Below are 7,217 nucleotides of genomic sequence, written 5' to 3'. Positions count from 1 at the left end.
TGAAGCTTAACCTTTCATCTTTACGCAGACAACAGGTTGATTTTGATAGCCTTACTACCCCATTCACACATGATGAGATTGATGCTGTGGTTAAGGAGATGCCCCCGGACAGAGCACCGGGCCCTGATGGCTTCAATGGCGCCTTCTTGAAAGCATGCTGGCCAATCATAAAAACGATTTTTACAATCTGTGCAATGAATTTCATAGAGGGGATTTGAACCTTGAATGCTTAAACTAGGGCTATATTACCTTGATCCCAAAGAACTCCTCACAAGAGACGGTCAATGACTTTCGCCCGATCACTTTGTTAAATTGTTGCCTTAAATTGATCACAAAACTGCTGGCCAATCGCCTCCAAAAGATCATTTTGCAGATAGTCCACCGTAATCAGTACAGATTCTTACATGGACGATCTATACATGACTGTCTGCCGTGGGCTTTTGAATACATATACCAATGTCAATCTTCGCAACAGGAGATAATTTTGCTGAAGTTGGATTTCGCCAAAGCCTTTGACACTATCCAACATTCTGCTATGTTGCACATTATGAAAAAAGTGGGTTTCAATGACAAATGGCTTCAATGGATCCAATGTATCTTCACTTCTGGTAAATCTTCGGTCTTGCTAAATGGTACTTCGGGGAAATCTTTCCAATGCAAATGTGGTGTACGACAAGGTGACCCTCTATCGCCTCTGATCTTTGTCATCGCCGCAGATCTGCTCCAGTGATGCCCTTCGAAATAACCTCCTGGAACTACCCATCCGACGCAACACTAATGGAGACTACCCCGTTATCTAGTACGCGGACGACATGATCATCATCATGCCAGCCTGCACCCGCCAAACTGCCAAGATTAAGGAGATCCTTGAGGATTATGCCACGTCCATCGGACTCAAGATCAACTTCCATAAATCCACGATAGTTCCGATTAACACGCCTCCTGATAAATGCAAAGAACTGGCTGATCTGTTAGGTTCCACTGTGGGTTCCATGCCGTTCACGTACCTTGGCCTACCCCTAGGCACCACTCGGCCGTCGGTCCAAGATTTGGCTCCTCTTGTTTGCAAGGCAGAAAGGAACATCACGGCTGCTATGTCTTTAATGTCATATGCGGGGAAACTTTCTCTCATGAAATCGATGATCACTTCTCTTATCATGTTCACAATGGGCACAATTCGTCTCCCACCAAAGATTGTAGCTCAACTTGACAAGATAAGAAGACACTGTCTATGGCAAAAACGGTCTGACGATGGAATTAAGAGTAATTCTCTTGCTGCTTGGAATATGGTCTGCACGCCCAAGGAAAATGGTGGTATGGGTGTCATTAACCTCAGAATACAGAATGATGCCTTACTCCTCAAGTTTCTCCACAAGTTCTATAACAAGCACGATATCCCTTGGGTCCATCTAATCTGGGACTCTTATTACGATGACACTATTCCACATGCTCATGACTCGTGTGGTTCCTTCTAGTGGAAAGATTTAACTCATCTAATGCCCACATATCGTGGTGTGACACGCATCAAAATTGGTAATGGATCTTCTGCCTTGTTCTGGAAAGATAATTGGAGTCAGTCCATATATGTTGAAACATGCCCGAGGGCCTATTCTTATGCCATTTTTGAAGACATCTCTCGGTCAAACATCTCCTAACATCCACTGATCTGCATGAAACCTTCCACCTACCACTCTCTATTCAAGCTCGTGATGAACTGCGCTCCATCCAAGCTGAGGTGGCCGAAATCACACTTACGGAGGATCATGACACTTGGCAATGTGTGTGGGGAGACAATAACTTCAAAACATCCTCATATTACAAATTTTATTTCAGGGATGTGATTGCCCATGAAGCTTTCGGTTGGCTATGGATAGCAAAATGTATTCCCAAGATTAAGACCTTTGGGTGGCTCCTACTCGTTGATCGTCTCAACACCAGAAACATGCTCAAGAGGAGACACTACAACATTGGAAACAATTTTGATTGCCTCTTGTGCGGCCAACATGTAGAAGAAACGGTGGAACACCTAGTATTTTATTGCACTTTCAGTCAGGAGTGCTAGAGATCTCTGGGTTTCACCTGGACCACACATCATGACAGACTCGATATGATCATGCACCAAAAAACCATGCAGCCCCGAAAGATGTGGATGGATATCTTCTTGACGTCGGCCTGGAGCCTATGGAAGGAGCGCAACAACCATCACTTCAGAAAGATCAAGCCTTCGGTCACAGCCTGGAAACAGTGATTTAAGTTGGATTTTTCCAATCTTAGATATATAGTGAAACCCTCCAAAGAGCATATTATTACTGATTTACTTGACTCCATACAATAGCTGCTTACTACCTCCTGGTAGCCTTGGGTGGTGCTAGAATACACAACATTGATTCCTAGCCATCTGCGGCGCCCCCTCCACAGTTTACGCCTCCGGTCATATTGTCGTAGTGCCTAGGCGAAGCCCTGCGCGGATCACTTCACCATCATCATCACCACGCCGTCGTGCTGACGAAACTCTCCCTCGACACTTTGCTAGATCAAGAGTTCGAGGGACGTCATCGAGCTAAATGTGTGCAGAACTCGGAGGTGCTGTACGTTCGGTGCTTGATTGGTCGGAAATGAAAAGAAGTTCGACTACATCAACCACGTTGTTAAAAGCTTCCGCTTTCGGTCTACGAGGGTACGTGGACACACTCTCCCCCTCTCGTTGCTATGCATCTCCTAGATAGATCTTGCGTGATCGTAGGATTTTTTTTGAAATTGCATGCTACATTCCCCAACAATCATTTGTAATAAGAGCTGGTTTATTCTATGCCAAGCAGTGTCGTATTACAGAAGACCTGATCTCTGGGCTGGAATATGGGGTGTTCCAGTTCCTCTGAGCTGGGGTGCCACATTGATAAGAAGGAGGAATGACTTTTGAAAGTTGACTATGTGACCGGTGGATTGACCATAAGATTATAGGACACCTTCAAACCAAAGGAATTTCAGATGGCAAGCCTCCAGTACAAGAAGCATATCATCAACATAGTGAACGACGAAGAAATTTTTGTTTGAGATTGGGAGAGAGAGCTTGAGCAATTTCAGTTGACATGCATTGTTACTGATGGTTTGGGAGAGGTTAGACGACAACAAAGAGGAGACATGAGAGAGGGACTCTTTGTCTGTCCCATGCCGAAATGAAACTTCTTTTGAAGGACACCGTTAAGACGCATAAAAGATGTACCAATGGAGGGAATGGAGTCAATCCATCCAATCCAACGCTTATTAAAGCCTAGATTCTCCAAAACCCTGATGATGGTGTTGTGCTCAATGATGTGGAAGGATTTCTCAAAATCAATTTTAAGCACAATATTTTCCATTTTTATTGCTGGGATTGGTGTAAAAATTCTAAACTTCCAAGTGAGGCGGTGGTCTTGATGGTCCCACCACTTATGAAACCATTATGATTTTGGTGAGTGAGTTGAAGAATGCTTCCCTTGGAATCTGCCGACAACGATCATAGTGACGAGTTTAATGCCTAGAATTTACTCCCTCTGTTCCCTAATATAATACCTTGTAGCCATTTCAAAATATTGACTACATACACACTAAAATGAGTGAACATACATACTAAAATGTGTCTAGATACATACGAATCAAGAAAAAGTTAAAAGATCTTATATTAGGGAACGGATGGAGTAGGTGTGAAACAAGATTATAATCGTTAATGAATTCAAGGGGGAAAGAGTTGGGAAGTCATCTTCTATTACGTTCCAACATTTTTTCGAGAAAACCATCAGACCCAAGGGCACGATCAATTAGGATATCATGGATATTTTTGTTGATTTGTTCTCCAGTAGAAGGCGTGCTTTATATGTTGTGCTGGAAAAGATTTGGAAATCGCCCTTGCCTAGATGCTTAGTGGGATCCATGCCGGAATAAGAGTAAAGGAGAGAATGCGCTTTAGTTGTTACGAAAGTAAGAAAACTTTGCTACAATTTCAAACGCACTTTCCAGTGAAGTGGTGAACTACTGGTCTATAGATGTAGTCGCAGTTGTGCTAAAAAATATATTAGATGTAGTAGTAATGAAAAAACACAGGAATGATGCTTTTCCTTGGTTTTGATCACGTCTATCCAAAGTCAATTCTTGCTGATAAAATACAGAGACCATCGTGTCGATTGAGAAGGGATTTAGGTTAAATGAAAGGTAGTGGCGGAGGCAGGGGGCCTTCCCCTCTATTTATCGGCAAGGATCATAGTGACGAGCTTAGGGCTAGAATTTAGGAATGAAACAAAATTTTAAGCATTATTGAATTCTAGGGAGAATGAGCTTAGAAGTCATCTTTTACTACAATACAACATTTTCTGAGAAAAGGCCATGGAAGCCATCAGGCCCAGGGGCACGATCAATTAGGATATCGTGGATAACTTTGCCGATTTGTTCTCTAGTAGAAGGCGTTGGTAAAATAGAGACACCCTCTTGGCGATTGAGAAGGGCATTTAGGTTCAAATGCATGGCAGGAGGAGTGGAAATTCACATTAATTTGCTCCTAATATACATGTGTGTAGTACAATTTTTCTTCTTCAGATTTTTGTTCTAATGGGCTCTCCCTAATATTCAAATTTAATTAATCCTGCCTCCAGCAAATACTTTATGGCCATTTTTTTGTTCTGGGCCATAAATGTTGATCAAATTTCATCTTATGTAAGACAATTTTAAAATAGCAAGAAAAAATGGCCACAATTACACACACAAATTGCCTTCTTTATAACAGATCGCAAATGAGTATATTTTGCCCCTATTTTGTTTCTTTAGTTCTATTAAACCTTTAGAATACAAACATTTGTGAAAAGATAAATTCATATAGGTTTGTTTGTTTCACACTAGGTATGTGCCCATGCGTCGTCATGGGGGGCAAGTATTTATCAACATAAAAAGAGGACCATATGGGACAAATCTTGATGCAAAGCAAATAGAGAAAATAAGATTAGGTTTTGGTTATAAAATACTAGTCGTCAACCCGTGCACCCGCACGGGCTAGCACAATGTTTATTGCATGAGAAAGTTTATTTAAATTATTCATGTAGGAAAATAGTAAATATGCATGCAAAATGTTTTTATTTATTTGACATAGACGGTAGGAGTTAGATACCTTTACCCAATTAGATTGTATATGCGTTCAATATTGTTTTTACATGAAATCAAAATCCTATAAGTTTCATATAATTTTGTGGATGACCAAATCTCATACAATCGAGCTCCGTCGTCACTAAAAGAATGGATGGTTTCACATATCCCATATATATGGAATAGTAAATATATGTAAGATATATGTCCTATAACAGCAGAGAAATGTATGGGCTTTTATGTATAAACTAAGAATAAATTAATAGTTGTGACACCTAGATGAGAGAACCAAAGTATAACAGTTTCCTACAAATATACCCACTTTTTAAATCTGAATTTGAGGCAGAATTTTCATTATATATGATGAAAAGAAACTATAAATTGAAAGATTGAAGAAACCGCAGTTAGATGAACAAACAATTGAGCAGATCTTCTGACCCGTGAAAAATGTATGACATGGTCGAAGCAAGTTTTGAATAAAATAACCATACATGTACATATGAATCCTCTAGTGCCTGTATAGCCTACAACTATCAAAGTCTTTGCCAACTGCAGAATAAAATTACACAGTCCCTCAAAAGAAGAAGCTACTATTCTTGAAGTGCCGCATCCATCTTTGATTTAAAGGTATGTTTTATTGCTGTGTGACCTTTGCACCAGTAGGATATGTACGACCTACATATTTATCCCTAATAACACAGAAACATGTTCTTCCGATTTATGTAACTATTTATTCCAAAAATAAAGTGTGAAAATTCCTTTGTTAATACCATTTTTTTTAGCAAAAGCCCATTGGCGTGTATTGTATGGATCATATTAGATAAATAAAAAAACTAAGTTAAGTTTAATATAGCAAACGCTAGAGAGAATATTTATCAAAAAAAATCTGCCCAGTAGCCTATTTTTCCAACAACGGCCATACTCATTAGTCCAACCATACTTCTCGAATGATCATGATCTATACATATTAATCTTTGTTGCTTCCGCTTGTCACTAAGGAGAATAAAAATTGGTGAAGTTGTACAATGGAATGTGTAGGTGATTAGAGGTACTGTCCAGCATATATGCAAGAACTGTACGTGTGTTCACCAGTAGATTAGTTGGCGTGTACTGCATTCATGAGTAGATTGAATCGCGGAGGCAAGGTTGGGTGATCGTCGTCACCATCGCTTTTGTTGTTTGGGCCTTTAGTCTACATCGAGTTTGTCTAAGACCGAGGACAGCATGCAGCCATGGTCTCGCCGTTGCTGCCCGCAGGTGCCCTGGCCAGTGTCTCGTCCCCCGCCCGGCCGCGCGTGTCGCCAGCGTGCAGTCCTGCATCACGTCCTTCCGCGCATCCACATCCCAGCCCGGTGTTACGGACCAGCGCGTCTAGTCCTGCTGGTATACACGTGCATCAACATCATCTAGTCTGAGACCTGCGTCAAGCTGCCATGCATGCCTGCAAGGGGATAAGCCATCATGTACTATCGGCTGGAGGCCATCCAGTCCGTGTTGTACATGTGCGTCAAAGCCATCCAGTCCAAGGACGGTTGTATGCATGGAACTTGAAAATTCAGGACATGGCGAGAAAAACGGCGCTAGGGTTTTCTCTAGGAGCAGGAAAGGTTGAGCTAACGAATCTTCATTGCTTTGATGGAGCAGGAAAGGTTGAGCTAACGAATCTTCAAAGGAAGATATTTTTTTATAGACATGGTAGAGTTCAACTGGCAATACGTATTGGCTTGATTTAGAATCCTTAAATAAAGATAAAAAGGTACACGTGGGACAACAGCCTTGGACTCCTAATTAAGGTATCTCATCCGACGGCTGTGTTTATGAGGATTAACGTGGAGGCTCGATTGGTGCTTCCAATTAGTATATATATATATATATATATATATATATATATATATATATATATATATATATATATATAGAGAGAGAGAGAGAGAGAGAGAGAGAAATGGTTGTCCAGATATTTTTTAATCTGATAAAATAGGTACTTGTCCATGATTATTATGCTTTATTGGGTTATCAAATATATAAGAGATTGATTAACATTTATTTTCTAATTTATTGGGTTACCAAAGATGTCTAACCTGTACCAGGTTTTACCATAAGAAACA

This window comes from Triticum dicoccoides, chromosome 7A (assembly GCF_002162155.2).
Source record: "Triticum dicoccoides isolate Atlit2015 ecotype Zavitan chromosome 7A, WEW_v2.0, whole genome shotgun sequence".
NCBI classification, from domain to species: domain Eukaryota; kingdom Viridiplantae; phylum Streptophyta; class Magnoliopsida; order Poales; family Poaceae; genus Triticum; species Triticum dicoccoides.
This window is presented reverse-complemented; position numbering follows the sequence as displayed.